Source organism: Ceratotherium simum, chromosome 2 (genome assembly GCF_057802395.1).
Source record: "Ceratotherium simum simum isolate JZ-2026a chromosome 2, ASM5780239v1, whole genome shotgun sequence".
Taxonomy (NCBI): domain Eukaryota; kingdom Metazoa; phylum Chordata; class Mammalia; order Perissodactyla; family Rhinocerotidae; genus Ceratotherium; species Ceratotherium simum.
In genome coordinates, this window is record NC_141901.1 from 64486068 (window position 1) to 64502827 (window position 16760).

A 16760-nucleotide genomic window follows, 5' to 3' on the forward strand; every position below is an offset into this window, starting at 1 on the left:
AAAGACCAGAGAAAGAGAGACAAGTTGGGCACTTTCTATAATGGTTCAAGCAAGAAGACAACACAGGGAGCAAGAATAAAGAAAGTCAGATTTAAGAGATATTTTCAAAGTGGCAGGACTTGGTAACCCAGTGCTATCAATGTCAGGGGTAAAAGAAGCCAAAGATGACTCCCACATTTCTGGTTTGGCCAAATGGAAATACAGTGGAGCCAATAATGAGTATAATAATGAGTACAGAAATGGGTATAAAAGAAGACATAAATTATGGAAAAGGAGTCCAGTTTTAAACATGTTGAAATGGAGGTATCTTTGGACATCATACGGCATTGTCTAATAGGAGTCAAATATAGACCTTTAAGTACCCCCATCTTTCCTAAAATATGCTTTAATTATCACTCCCTGGCTTAGAACTTTCCCATGGCTTCCCACTATCTGCAGAAAAAAGTCCAAATGTTTATTTTGGTACTGCAACTTCTTCACAATCTAGATCTAATGTACCTTGTAAGTCTTTACTTCCGCTACTCCCCTATTGTCTATCATAGTCATTCTCAAAATGTGATACTTTGACCAGGAGCAGCAGTAGCATCCCCGAAGAACTTGTTAGAAATGAAATTTCACAGGCACCACCCCAGACCTATGAAATAAGGAATCAGAAACTCTGGGGATGGGATCCAGCAATCTGTGTTTTAACAAGCTGTCCTGGTGATTCTGATGCATGCTAAAGCTTAAGAACCACTGACCTACAGTAACTCTAAACCTCAGCAAAAATGGACTACTTGCCATTCACCCACGATGCTCCTTTCTTGTTTCTGACTCATGCCATCCTCATTGAAAGATTTGCTTCAGCAGAGGGCTTTGTACAAAGCAAGTGTCCACAGACAATAGATTATTAATAATTGATGAGCCACATCACTTGTTTTGCTAAAAGTTACCCATTTGCACATTTATATAATCATTTAGTATTCCTAAAAGAATTACATTTGTTTATTATTACTTAGGTCAAGAGCAGTTTTCTGAAAAACTACGCTAGGGAAATCTACATGATGTCACATACAAACAAGTCACAAGTATAAAACAGAACTTCATTTAGATGAGTGTGTACCTAGGCAAAGAAATAACAGTACATGGAAGCCTATATTCCTGTGAAAGCAACTGACAGCCTAAGCAGCTCATTTTGGGTAGAGAATATAAGAGTGACTTCCCTCCAGCTTATATTTAGAGCAAATGCCTGAAATGGTTCCAGCCTATGGCAAAGATCAAAGAACTTCTTTTCTTTCCTCTCTACTTAGTTTCACTGGAATTTGAAAATGACAGAACTTTTGTTCTCACTGGGTTGTTTTCAAAAGAATAAAATGGTTTGTAAGCCTCAAAACTGCCCTTTCCAGAAACTTGGAGCATAGTTAAGTGCACCGACTCAAAGGCAGACCACCTGGGTTCAAATCCCAGTGCCATCACTTATGAGGTGGGTGCTCTTGGGCGACTTAACTTCTGAGCATCTATTTCCTCATCTTTAAAATGGTGATTTTAAGAATTAAATAAGTGGAATTCTGGTCCAAGATGGTGACATAGGAGACTCCTGAACTCACCTCGTCCCATGGACACACCCAGTCTACAGCTACCCACAGAGCAATTCCCTCTTAGAGAAATCCAGAAACTAGCTGAGTGACTCTTACACATCAGGAAGAAAAAAAATCCATCAGAGAAAATACCCACATCAAAATGGGCAGGAAAGGCTGAGACCCACCCTAACCATACACCCCACCCCTGGCATAGCAACATACAATCAGGAGGGATTTCACAACTCCCAGCTGTTCCCTGAGGAGTGAAGGGTTTGGATTCAACATCTAGCGCTCTGACTTTCCAAGGGAAGGGCCCCCAAAACACCTAGCTCTGAAAGCCAGTGGGGCTCGCATCCACAAGACCCACACGACTATAGCAAAGGAAAAAACAGTTCTTTTTATTTTACCTTATTTTATTTTATTTTAATTGAGACACAATTGATATAAAACATTGTATTAGTTTTAGGTGTACAACACAATGATTTGATATATGTATATATTGCGAAATGATTACCACAATATGTTTAGTTAAGATCTCTCATCACGCAGTTACAAAATATTTTTTTCTTGTGATGAGAACTTTTAAGATCTACTCTCTCAACAGCTTTCAAATATACAATAGAGTATTGTTAACTATAGTCATCATGCTGTACATTACATCCCCAGGCCTTACTTAAAGTTTGTACCTTTTGACCAGCTTCAACCATTGTAACCAACCCCTGTGACTCTGGTAACCACCAATGTGTTTTCTGCATCTATGAGTTCAGTTTGTTTGTTTGTTTTTTAGACTCCACATATAAGTGATATCATACAAGATTTGTTTTCCTTTGTCTGACATTTCACATAGTGTAATGCCCTCAAGGTCTATCCATGTTGTCACAAATGGTGGGATTTCCTTGATTTTTATGGCTGAATAATAATCCATTGTATATATATTGACCACATTTTCTTTATCCATTCATCTGTCGATAGACACTTAGGTTGTTTCCATGTCTTGGCTATTGTAAATAATGCTGCAGGGCCGGCCCTGTGGCTTGGTGGTTAAGTGCGCGCGCTGCGATGCTGGTGGCCCGGGTTCGGATCCCGGGTGCGCATCGAGGCACCGCTTCTCCGTTCATCCTGAGGCCGAGTCCCACGTGCAGCAACTAGAAGGATGTGCAGCTACGACATACAACTATCCACTGGGGCTTTGGGGGGAAAAAATAAAAATAAATAAAATCTTAAAAAAAAAAAAATGCTGCAGTAAATATGGAGGTGCATATATCTTTTTGAGTTAGTGATTTCATTTCCTTCAGATAAATACCCAGAAGCGGAATTGCTAGATGATATTGTATTTCTATTTTTAATTAATTTTTTTAAGGAACCTCCATACTGTTTTCCATAGAGGATGCACCAAATTACTTTCCACCAACATTACACAGGGTTCCCTTTTCTTCACATCCTTGACACCTTGTTATTTCTTGCCTTTTTGATGACAGCCATTCTAAGAGGTGTGAGGTGATATCACATTATTGTTTTGATTTGCATTTCCCTGTTGATTAGTGATGTTGAGCACCTTTTTCAAGTACCTGTTGGCTGTCTGTATGTCGTCTTTGGAAAAATGTCTATTAAGATCCTCTGCCCATTTTAAAATCAGATTGTTTGATTTTTTGCTATTGAGTTGTATGAGTTCTTTAAATACTTGGATATTAACCCCTTATCAGATTTTTGATTTGTAAATATTTTCTCCCACTCAGTAGGTTGCCTTTTCATTTTGTTGATGGTTTCCTTTGCTGCGTGTAAGCTTTTTAGCTTGATGTAGACCCACTCATTTATTTTTGTTTTTGTTGCCTTTGCTTTCCTTGTCAAATTCAAAAAATCATTGCCAACACTGATGTCAAGGAGCTTATACTCTACGTTTTCTTCTAGAAGTTTTATGGTTTCAGGTCTTACGTTCAAGTCTTTAGTCCATTCTGAGTTGATTTTTTGTATGGTGTAAGATAGTGGTCTAGTTTCATTCTTTTGCATGTGGCTATCCAGTTTTCTCAACACCGTTTATCGAAGAGACTGTCCTTTTCCCATTGTATATCCCTGGCTCCTTTGTCGCAAATTAATTGACCATATGTTTGGGCTTATTTCTGGGCTCTCTATTCTTTTACTTTATTTTTTACAGAAAATTACAAAATTGTATTGAGGAATGTTAAAGAAGATTTACAAAATAAAAGAATATATTATGTTCATGGATTGAGATAGTAATTATTTTTATCTATTTAATTTATTTTTTAAATTGAGATATAATAGACATAACATTATATTAGTTTCAGGTGTACAACATAACGATTTGATATTTATATATATTACAAAATGATCACCACTAGTTAACATCCTTCACCTCACATAGTTACAAATTTTTTTCTTGTCATGAGAACTTTTAAGATTCACTCTCTTAGCAACTTTCAAATATACAAGTATTTGAAGCAGCATTGTTAACTATAGTCACCATGCTATACATTACACCCCTAGCACTTATTTATTTTATAACTGGAAGTTTGTATGGTTTGACCACCTTCACCCACTTTGCCGCCACCAATCCCCCACCTCTGGCAACTGCCAATCTGTTTTCTGCATCTATGAGTTCTGATTTTTTTTTTTAGCTCCCACATATAAATGAGATCATACAGTATTTGCCTTTCTCTGTCTGATTTATTTCACTTAGCATAATGCCCTCAAGGTCCATCCATGTTGTCACAAATGGCAAGATTTCCTTACTTATGGCTGAATAATACTCCATTGCATATATAAACTACATCTTTATCCATTCATCCATCAATGGACACTTACATTGCTTCCCTTTCTTGACTATTGTAAATAATACTGCAGTGAACATGGGGGTGCATATACCTTTTCGATTTAGTGTTTTTATTTCCTTCAGATATACCCAGAAGTGGAATCGCTGCATTATATGGTAGTTCTGTTTTTAATTTTTTGAGAAACCTCCATACTGTTTTCCATAGTGGCTGCACCAATTTACATTCCCACCAACAGTGCACAAGAGTCCCCTTTTCTCCACATCCTCACCAACACTTATTAATTCTTGTCTTTTTGATAACAGCCATTCTAACAGGTATGAGATGATATCTCGTTGTGGTTTTTATTCGCATTGCCCTGATGATTAGTGATATTGAGCACCTTTTCATGTACATTTTGGCCATCTGTTTGTCTTCTTTGGAAAAATGTCTATTCAGATCATCTGTCCATTTTAAATTCAGAGTTTTAAAAAATGCTCATTTTAAATCAGATTTTAAAACAGAGTATTTGGTTTTTTGCTACAGAGCTGTATGAGTTCTTTATATATTTTGGATATTAACCCTTTGTCAAACACATGGTTTGCAAATATTTTCTCCCATTCAGTGTTGTCTTTTCATTTTGATGATGGTTTCCTTTGCTGTACTAGAAGCTTTTTAGTTTGGCTTTTTAGTTTTAGCCCCACTTGTTTATTTTTGCTTTTGGTGCCTTTCCATGGATGTCAAATCCAAAAAATCATTGCCAAGACCAGTGTCAAGGAGCTGAGCTCCCTATTCTCTTCCATTGGTTTATGTGTCTGTTTTTATGCCAATACCATACTGTTTTGATTACTATAGTTTTGCAATATAGTTTGAAATCAGGACATGTGATGCCTCCAGCTTTGTTCTTCTTTCTCAAGATTGCTTTGGCTATTCAGGGTCTTTTACAGTTCCATACAAATTTTAGGACTTTTTTTTTCTATTTCTGTTAAAAATGCCTCTTCTAAAAAATAAAAGAGGAGAGAACACTTCCAAACTCATTTTATGAGGCCAGGATTACCCTGATACCAAAACCAGACAAGGACACCACAAGAAAAGAAAATTACACAGCAATATCCCTGATAAACATGATGCAAAATCCTCAATAAAATATTAACAAACCAAATTCAACAATACAATAAAAGAATCATATACCATAATCAAGTGGGATTTAGTCCAGGAATGCAAGGATAATTCAACATCCTCAAATCAATCAATATGATACACTACACTAACAAAATGAAGAATAAAAATCATATGATCATCTTAATAGATGCAGCAATAGCATTTGACAAAATTCAACATCCATTCATGATAAAAACTCTCAACAAAGTGGGTATAGATTGAATGTACCTCAACATAATAACATCCATATATGACAAGCCCACAGCTAACATCATACTCAATGGTGAAAAACTGAAATATTTTCCTCTAAGATCAGAAACAAGACAGAATGCCCACTCTCGCCACTTTTAGTCAACATAGTACTGGAAGTCCTAGACAGAGCAATTAGGCAAGAAAAAGAAATAAAAGGCATCCTAATCCAAATGGAAGAAGTAAAACTGTCATTATTTGCAGATGACACAATATTATATATAGAAAACCCTAATGACACCATCAAAAACTGTTAGAACTATAAATGAATTGAGTAAAGTTGCAGGATACAAAATCAAATACAAAGATAAGTCGCATTTCTATATACTAATAACAAACTATCAGAAAGAAATTAAGAAGACAATCCCATTTACAATTGCATCAAAAAGAATAAAATACCTAGGAATAAATTTAACCAAGAAGGTGAAAATCTGTACACTGAAAACTAAAAGACATTGATGAAAGATATTGAAGAAGATATAAATAAAGGGAAACACAGTCCATGCCTATGGAACGGAAGAATTAATATCGTTAAAATGTCTATACTGCCCAAAGCAATCTACAGATTCAATGCAATCCCTACCAAAATTCCAATGGCAATGGAAAGGAATATTCTCTTCAATAAATTGTTGGGAAAACTGGACAGCCACAGCAAAAAAAATGAAACTGGGCCATATATCTTACACCACACATAAAAATCAACTCAAAATGAATTTAAAACTTGAATGCAAGACCTGAAACCATAAAACTCCAAGAAGAAAACATAGTGGGTAATAAGCTCCTTGACATTGGTCTTGGTGATGATTTTTTGGATTTGACAATGAAAGTCAAGGCAACAAAAGCAAAAATAAACAAGTGGGACTACATCAAGCTAAAAAGCTTACACAAAGCAAAGTAAACTATTGACAAAATGAAAAGGTATTTTTCTGAATGGGAGAAAATATTTGCAAATCATATACCTGATAAGGGGTTAATATCCAAATATTCAAAGAACTCATACAACTCAATAGAAAAAAGAAACAAACAATCTGATTTTAAAGTGGGCAGAGGATCTGAATAGACATTTTTCCAAAGAAGACATACAGATGGCCAACAGGTACATGAAAAAGGTGCTCAACATCACTAATCATCAGGGAAATGCAAGTTAAAACCACAATGAGACAGCACCTCACACCTGTTAGAATGGCTGTCATCAGAAAGACAAGAAATAACAAGTTGGCAAGGCTGTGGAGAAAAGGAAACCCTTGTGTAATGTTGGTGGGAATGTAATTTGGTACAGCCTCTATGGAAAATAATATGAAGGTTGTTCAAAAAAATATCAAAAATAGAAATACCACATGGTCCAGCAACTCTACCTCTGATCATATAGCCAAAAGAAATGAAAACAGGATCTCAAAGAGGTATCTGCACTCCCATGTTCACTATAGCATTATTCATAATAGCCAAGACATGGAAATAACCTAGGTGTCCATCAATGTATGAACGGATAAAGATGTGATACATATATATATATATCATATACACATATACATGTGTGTATATACATATGTATACACACACACACATATATATACACACACACAGTGGAATATTAGTCAGCCTATAAGAAAGAAGGAAATCATGCTGCTTGTGACAACATGGATGGAACTTGAGGGCGTTATGCTAAGTGAAATAAAGCAGACAGAGAAAGACAAAATACCGCATGGTATCACTTATATGTGGAATCTAAAAAAAAAAAGTCAAACTCATATAAATGGAGAGTAGAAAAGTGGTTGCCAGGGGTTGGCGGATGAGGTAAATAGGGAGAGGTTGGTAAAAGGGTACAAACTTTTAGCTATAAGATGAATGAGGTCTAAGGATCTAATGTAAAACATGGTGACTATAATTGATAACACTGCATTGTGTAAATGAAATTTGCTAAGACAGTAGAAGTTAAATGTTTTCACCAAAAAAAAAAAGAGATAAATATGTTAGGTAATGGATATATTAATTAACTAGACATGGGGAATACTTTCACAATATTTACATATATCAAATCACCACAATGTACATTTTAAATATCTTACAATTTTATATTTCTATTATACCTCAATAAAGCTGAAATTTAAAAAAGAATTACTAAATAAATTAATATACAAAAATGCATGTAAACTTTATGGAACAGAGCCTAGCATATAGGATCCACTATATGGTATCGTTGTTGTTGGCTCTGGGTAACCCACTGAACTGTTCTGAGCCATCATTTCTTAATCTGAAAAAGGGCACAAATAGATGGCCTCTATGATCCCTTACTACTCTAAATGGCAATGTTTATGAGTCTTAATATCATAAAATATAGACTACATATTATCCCAAGAAACCTATTCTATTCTGTTAAATTTTTGTTTAAATCTATCATTATTTAATAAAGCCCAACAACAGGATATAATAGTGCAAAAATATTCTCTCTAGATGAGAAATAGTGTTGTATTAAATTCTCGTAAGTAAAAATAAGTTAAGCAAATCTGAAAAATAAAAGCTAGAAGGGAAGTTTTTACAAATAAATGTACAATCTGTACACATTTAGTCTCCATAGATGTTTATTTATTCATTGATTTTCATATAGGAATAAAACTAAATCAGGATCCACAGAAACAAAGCCATTTCATTATCAGGAAACTTCACTTACTTAAGCTCTTCTTCCCCTCCTCCCTCTCAGGCAGATTCCCACAAAAGGTGATGTCACACGGAATTTAACCATGAAAAGGAAAAATCTGAAATAGCACTTTAACATTGTCACAGCTTTGAACTACACATGCCATCATAGACATACATCTTGCTATTGGCTAGGATCCAACCATGTAAGTACTTTTATTAAAAAAACCATTTTTTAGTATGCCAACTCTTAATATAGTAGGAAATTATATTCCAACCCCTAAAAAGATAATCTTCTGATGAAAACTATAAAACACAATTTGAATTCAAACATGTTGGTTACATTCAATTTTAATTATAGGTGATTCTTTTAGAATTTTCTTTGAAAATAAAGAATCTCTTTGAGAAATATGTAACTGACATCTACAATGTGAACTCAGACAAAACAAAAAACAATGTAAAAGAGCGGGTAGTATTTTGAAGAATGTATGATTAATAACAGGCATTTGTTTCTCAAGCACTTACTGGAACTGCAAAATACAGTCTGTTTTCTTATCTCAGAGGAACAGTTGTCCTGTCTCCTTTCCAACTCACCTCCCACCACTGGACTTGATAACCTTCCCTTCTGTCACTCCCACTTTTGCCTAAAAACTATGCTTAAGTTTTATAGCTATATCTCTATCTGTCTCTATATCTCTATTTTTTAATCTATCCCTATCTCTACGTAATGTATCACCATATCTATCCTTCTCGATGCAGCTTTTGCCTCAAACTACAATCTTATTTTTCTTTTACTAACATATTTCCAGGGGGAAAAAAAGTAGTTTCCACTTTAAGCACTCACTAACTCATTCCTTAGTCACCATGTCTCTAAAGTAAGTGAAGTCCTTTGTACTGGGTTGAATAGTGTCCCCTCCCAAATTCATGCCCACTCAGAACCTGTGAATGTGACTTTATTTGGAAATGGGGTCTTTGCAGATGTAATCAAGTTCAGATGAGATCATATTAGATTGGAGTGGGCTCTAAATCCAATGACTGATGTCCTAATAAGAAGAGGGAAATTTGGACATAGAGACACAGACACTCAGAGGGAAAATGGCCATGTGAAGAAGGAGCTAGCAATTAGAGCGATGCAGCTATAAACCAAGGAATGCCAAGCACTGCCAGTAGCCACCAGAAACTAGAAGAGGCAAGGAAGGATTCTTCCCTAGAGCCTTTGGAAGGAGCATGGCTCTGCTGACACTTTGATTTCAGGCTTCTGTCCTCCAAAACTGTGAGAGAATAAATTTCTGTTGTGTTAAGCCACCCAGTTTGTGGTAATTTGTTACTAGGAAACTAATACATCCCCTAATCACAAAATCCAACAGTCCCTTCTTATTCCTCATTTTCCTTGGTTTAAGGAAGGCTTAACTGTACCTTTTACAGTAAAATTCCTTCACTGGAGTTGGAGACTCCACTGCATCTTCATGAGCTCTTTTTCCTCCTTTTTGACCTCATTGTGGGCTTACTCCAAAACTCTTTGCCCTTCTTTTCATCCTTTCTCCCATAGGACCACTCTTATTCTTGTGATTTCAACTATTGCTTCTATGTAGATAACTTCCAAACCTAAATCTTCAACTCTGACTTATCTTTTTTTATCTTTTTTAATTGATATTTTAATAGTTTATAACATTGTGAAATTTTGGATTGTACATTTTTGTTTGTCCATCACCATATATACGTCTCCTTTCACCCCTTGTGCCCACCCCCCACCCCCATTGCCCCTGGTAACCACAATACAGTTTTCTGTGTCCATGTGTTGGTTTATATTCCACATATGAGTGAGATCATACAGTGTTTGTCTTTCTCTTTCTGGCTTACTTCACTTAACATAATACCCTCCAGGCCCATTCACGTTGTTGCAAATGGGATGATTTTGTCTTTTTTTATGGCTGAGTAGTATTCCATTGTATATACATACCTCATCTTCTTGATCCAATCGTCAGTTGAGGGACACTTAGGCTGCTTCCACTTCTTGGCTATAGTGAATAATGCTGCAATGAGCATAGGGGTGCATAAGCCTCTCTGGATTGTTGATTTCAGGTTCGTTGGATAGATTCCCAGTAGTGGGATAGCTGGATCATAGTGCATCTCTATTTTTAATTCTTTGAGGAATCTCCATACTGTTTTCCATAGAGGCTGCACCAGTTTGCATTCCCACCAGCTGTGTATGAGGGTTCCTGTTTCTCCACATCCTCTCCATTTGTTGTTTTTTGTCTTGGTGATTATAGCCATTCTAACGGGCGTGAGGTGATACCTTAGTGTTTTGATTTGCATTTCCCTGATGATTAGTGATGTTGAACATCTTTTCATGTGCCTATTGGCCATCTGTATATCTTCTTTGGAGAATTGTCTGTTCATTTCCTCTGCCCATTTTTTGATCAGGTTGTTTGTTCTTTTGTTGTTCAGTTGTGTGAGTTCTTTATATATTATGGAGATCAACCCCTTGTCTGACCTATCTTTTGAGCTTTAAATCCTAAGTTTTCAACAACAGTAATTTTTTAGTTCTGTGCTTTGTTTTATTTTTATTTTTACAGGCATTTTTCTAGTAAGAGTTACATAGCCACTTATATGTGCTAAGCATTTGACATACATTAACTTGCACACATTCACAACAACCTTATGAAGCCATTACTATTATTATGCAGAAAAACAGAGCAAGTTTTGTGAGGCACTGGTTGGCTAAATAACTTGTCCAATATCCCACAGTCATTAAGTTGTAGAGCTGGGATATAAACTTACACAATTTCACTCAGTACAGTGAGTCTTAAGCATCTGGGCAATTCAGACCTCTTTGAAAATTTGGTGAAAACTGTGGTCATTCTCCGCAGAAAAATATGCAAAAAGTTTTCCATAAAATTTTAGAGAGTTCATACATCTTAGAAGTCCATTTGTGGATCCCAAGTTAAGAACACCTGTATTGGAAAGAACTGAATCACTACAAATACATTAGTAGTAAGGAAAAAATAATTGGATTCAACAGTCTAATTAGATTCATTAATTTGATTCTCTAGAAAACATATTTTCTGCTACAGGTAGCAAATTCATAGATCTTTATCAATCAAAAGATGGTGAAATCATGCTCATTCATTCAACCCTAATGTAATGGATGGTTCCTAGTCTAGAAGGGAAGACAAAGCATGTAAACAAATAATTACAATACAGTGCAATAGCTATGGCAAGAACAGTAATCTTTGTGGATCTGTGGAGAATAATACAAGAGAAAAGGACAGTGGTGAACAAGAAGATCAGATCAAAAAAAATCATTTAATTAGGCTAAAAAATCCATGCAAGAGATGATTAGAGAGGTTCTAACCTAAGGCAGTGGAAATAATCTTTCTCAGTGGTGAGAAGGGAACAGATTCAAGAATTACTAAGGAGGAAAAAACTGTCCAAGTTCAGAGGCTGAGTAGATGTACAAGATAAGAGAGAGAGAGGAGTCAAGAAGAACTCTGAGATTTTTAAACAGGATGATTAGGTGTAGAGATGCCATTAATTGAGACTGAAAATAAGGAGAGAAGCGTGTTGAAGTGTGGAGGAAAAAAATCCATTTGGACATGTTGGGTTTAAGATTGGATTGAGGCATCAATGTAGAGATGTCTACTTGTAGGAAATATGATTAAGAGTTCAGATAAGAGACTGGGTAAATATTCTGGAGTCAAAGATATATTATGGACACAGTTGAAGAAATGACATGGATGGGTCATATAAAGTATGATGAATAAAATGACAAAGGGATCTGTAATCAGTCAGAGTCCTCCAGAGAAACAGAACCAATAGGAGATGTGTATGTCCGTGTGTGTGCGGGTATTTTAAAGAGATTTATTTCAAGGACTGGCTCACATGATTGTGGAGGCTTGGCATTCTGAAATCCGACGGGCAGGCAAGTCTAAAACTTTTAGGGTGGGCCAGCCAGCAGGCTAGAAGCTCAGGAACTCAGGCAGAGGTTGATGCTGTAGTCTTGAGGCAGAATTTCTTTTTCCCCAGGAAACCTTTTTGCTCTTAAGGCCTTCTAACATTGAATGAGGCCCACCCACATTATCTCCTTGAAGTCAACTGATTGTAGATGTTAACCACATCTACAAAACACTTTCATAGCAATACTATATTAGTGTTTGATTAGATAACTGGATACTACAGCAAGTTCAAATGAACAGCTAACCATCACAGGTGTAAAGACAGCACTCAACAGTCAATGGGAAAACAAAAGTCTGCAAATACCACCAAGCAGTGAGAGAGGTAGAGAACTTGAAAAAAGGGACAAAAGTCTGCAAATAACCACCAAGCAGTGAGAGAGGTAGAGAACTTGAAAAAAGGGATCACAGAAGCCAAAAAAGAAAAGATCATCAAGATGACCAAAAGGTTGAAGCACTACTCAGTGGTCACATGAGAGAAGAGCAAAAATCTATTCGCAGCATTTGACACTAAGTAGTTAATTGTGACCCTAGTAAGATCTGTTTTGGTGGAGTTTAGGGAGAGGGGCAAGATTACAGCGAATTGAAAAGTGAAAGAGAGTTGAGAAGTAAAGGCCTGATTGCAATTTATTAGTAGGAACAATGACTGAAATCTTCCAAAAAACATTTTCCCTTTCTTCGGATGGGGCCTCGTCGCTACCAAATTATTTGGGTCTTCAAAATTATTTGGGTTCTACCACTCCCTGAGGGGCCACCCCAGCAACAGGTGCAGTCACGGCTGATGAGATGCCAAGCATTATGGAAATTAGCTTCATGTCACAGATGACCAATTAGAGACTACAATGGAAATGCCAGTAATACTTTTAGGAGATACAAGAGAATCCCTAGAAAAAGTTTTTAATTTTTTTTTGTAGAAAGAAATGCAAATTCATTCATTAATAAATATTACTTTAAAAAATCATTGGTAATCTATACTTTTCTGGTATCAGAAAAGATTCAAACATTTATTACACATCCAGTTTTGTTAAGCAGTCATACTTTAAGTTTGGCTAGCTAAAGATGAGCACACTTAATAAAAAGGGCATTTATGAGAAATGGACACATAGAATTATGTCATCATGATAATTAAATCGAACTTAAGTTGGTTTTTATCAAGGTAAGTCTTAGTTTGTCTCTAATGAAGTCAAGGAGAAGTATTACTTGGCATGAAATGCCATCTAAAATACTTGAATTTCACAATTGGTAGAAATTTGTTTGACATATAATCTTAATATTTATTTGATACAATAATAATCTTACGTGTTTCTTAAATAAAAACATATATACAAATTATTTGGGGCTCTCCAAGGCTAAAACTACTTTCTGAAGGGCTTCAGGAGAAAAGCCATTGGATCTATGAATTAAAATTAAAATTTTCTAAAATATTTCTTTTTTAACACTTGTACTGGGGTAGAGGACATATACTTAATCTATAGGCTAATTATGATACATATAGTTTTATTGTCAATTAAGATTTTACTTAATTCAATAAATACTTCTGCAGACCCAATATGCGCAAATACTTTGGTAAATGAGCTGCCCCTTCTTATTTCTATTGCCTATTTAAAAGCAAAAGATAAAAGAATAAATAAAATAAAATTACTGAAAAAGGAAGAGAAAAATTTTTTAAAGGCAGCAGTGAAAACATATACTATCCAGAAGCACAACCAAAGGCAACACAAGAACCCTCTGTAATAAAGAACAGGACATCTTATCATGTGGAATGTTGAAGGGATACAGCGGGAAGGGCTTCTTAATCATAACTGAAAGTGTCTGAAGGTTTCACCATCAGGGAGATTAAGATAGGGCCTCCAAAAAAGGTGTATGCAATTTTTTACCACAGGCCCGCACACCGGCAGGCAGCATCAATTGTTCTTCCTCTCATCATCATCTTCAGCAGCAGCAGAGCAGCAGCAGCAGGCTCCCCTGGCTCTGAAGGGTCACTCTTAACCTCAAACTCTTGGTTACTATCAGTTCCTCCACGTTAAACAGATGTGTTTAGATGAAACCTTTGAGTATAATTATTTTTACCAAGCAGAATTGATCATTTTTTAATCTTTTCTACCTGTAGTGAGTAAAAAATTACTGAATGTGTATCACGTGCAAAATACCATGCTGAATACGGTGGAAAGACGGAAGAGTGGTCAGGAGAGTGGAAAAATAAAATATAATCCTTCCCCTTAAGAAGATTATTAATTTATTTTGTTCCTTTGGTTGAATTCAACCAGGCCTAAAATGTGCTTGGCATAGGAGATAAAAAATAAGACACTAATCAAAAAATTCTAATTCTTCTGGCTTTCAAGGACTCACACCTAACTCAACGTGTGTTTGTTGATCTGTCACAAAGGAATAGATCTCAGCACATTAAAGTTGAAAGACCCAGAGATAGGCAGGATAACATAGTGGTTTAAAGCTTTGGAATCAAATGCAGTCAGAGTCCAAACCCAGACCTAAACATTGTGAATTTTAGTTTCCTCATTAATAAGATATAATAGGCAATATTACACAAATTTCATAAGGTTTTTGTGCCAATTAAATGAAAAAACTTATTTCAAAACATCAAGTATGGTTCCTAGCATATGGCAGAAGATTTTTAAAAGATAGTGATTATTATTATTAAAACGTCTAGTCTAACTCTCTAATAGACAAAAACATTGAGACTCCAAAAGGATGTCTAAGATTAGCAATCAGATAAATTAGGACTAAAATCCAGAATGATTTAACTGGGAGAATCAGGCTTCACTCTGAGAACTAAGCATTTCCAAAAAGTGTGCTAAGGTGGTTTTCATATATTTTACAATAGCCTAAGTACTCAAAAATTTTAATCAGATGATACTACTTTTACTAAAATAACAATAAGCCACAATTTTCTTTAATGCCTTTTGAAGACTTGCACAAACATCAGTGCCAGTAACAATCATAACTCTTTCCTTTGCTTTTCACTAGAATGTAGGTTTTTTAAAAAAAGCTGAAGTTTTTGGGAAAATACACCTGTTTCGGTATGCCTAAAATTGCCTTTGAATTTACTTTCTCTTTTGCCCTTTCTTTGTTTTTCTCCTTTGCTGTTCTTTACCACAACATAGGGACACAGTTCTTTTGAAGAATACATTCCACTAACTTACCTTCACTCTTCCCCTCGGCTCTTCTCTATTTTCAGTATTGATGATTCACATTGGTAGAACTGTAACCGAACTACTGAACAGTGGGCTAGCCCTTGACTATCACAGCACCCAAAGAAAACAGATGAGCTACAGAGCTCATGTGGAGGCCTGGGTCAGACAGTGGAAGAGACATCTGAAGGGGCAGCCAAGAAGTCAACACGCTTAGGCCTCACTGGAGTGATCAACCCACCAGACTCTATCATGTTCCAGCCTGTAAATCTTAACTACACTGCTTTTCCCTCCCTTCCTCACTGAAACAGTGGGTGTTGTGAAAAGAGCTTAAGTTTTGGAGTCAGTTGAACTAAGTTCAAATCTGGGTTCCACCACTTACTAGCTTTGTGTTTTCGATTAAGTTACTCAACATTCCTAAACCTTAACATACTCATCTGTAAAATGGACCTTATACCTATTTACCAGGATTATGGTAAAGGTTAACTGAAATAATGAATATGAAACACCTAACTTGTAGCAAGCTCTTAGCAAGACTCCTCCTGTGATCCCGATTTTGACTTGAAAGTCTGATGCTGATCTCCTGTATTCTTTATTACTCATTTAAAGATATACACTTAATTTATGATGAAGGCATATTGGAGAGAACATGATGGAGTTATTGACAAGTTATTTTTAGACAAGTGGCCTTGCATTTGGAAAAGAAATGATTTTAGATCCTATCATGTAACATAAAAGCAAATGTCATTTTGAAAAATAATGCAGTATGTATAATGGTATACAGAGGTACCAGTAACCAAAGCGTTAAGCAAGAGATTTGCTTTGGGTTAGTTTTAGGAATGTTTTCATTGTAAGTTATGTGTGTGCTCATTTTTTGTTTTGTTTAGTAAATTTACATACAGTGAAATACACAGATCTTAAGTGTAAAATTAGATAGGTTTTGACAAATGTATATACCCATGTAACCAACAACCAATTAAGATATCACCCCAGAAAGTTCCCTAGTGCACTTTTCCAGTCAAGTGCCACCCCCATAGGCAACCACCTATGATAGTCCTCAGAGATTAGTTTTGCCTGTTTTTTAATTTCACGTGAATGGAATCAAGCAGTATTTTTTCCTTTGTGTCTGGCTTCTTTCGATCAATACGTTTCTGACATTCATCCATCTTGCTATGTGAACAAGTAGTTCATTTTTAATTGCTTATAGGATAGTATTCCATTGCATGACTTTATGATAATTTTTTTAAATCCATTCTCCTTTTGACAGGCATTTGGGTTGTTTCCAATTTG

General features: G+C 35.8%; 1 long non-coding RNA gene across 2 annotated transcripts in view; it reads right to left on the bottom strand.

The window, feature by feature from the left end:
* LOC106800354 (uncharacterized) overlaps positions 1–16760 on the bottom strand; it is a 72365-nt gene that overhangs the window by 30234 nt on the left and 25371 nt on the right. Inside the window, exon 3 of one of the 2 annotated variants that reach the window (XR_015555824.1) lies at positions 10133–11322. The exons of the other annotated variant lie outside the window; for it this stretch is intronic. This is a non-coding gene — a long non-coding RNA (uncharacterized LOC106800354). Of the gene's footprint in view, positions 1–10132; positions 11323–16760 lie in introns of those variants that run through there. 2 annotated transcript variants of the gene reach the window in all.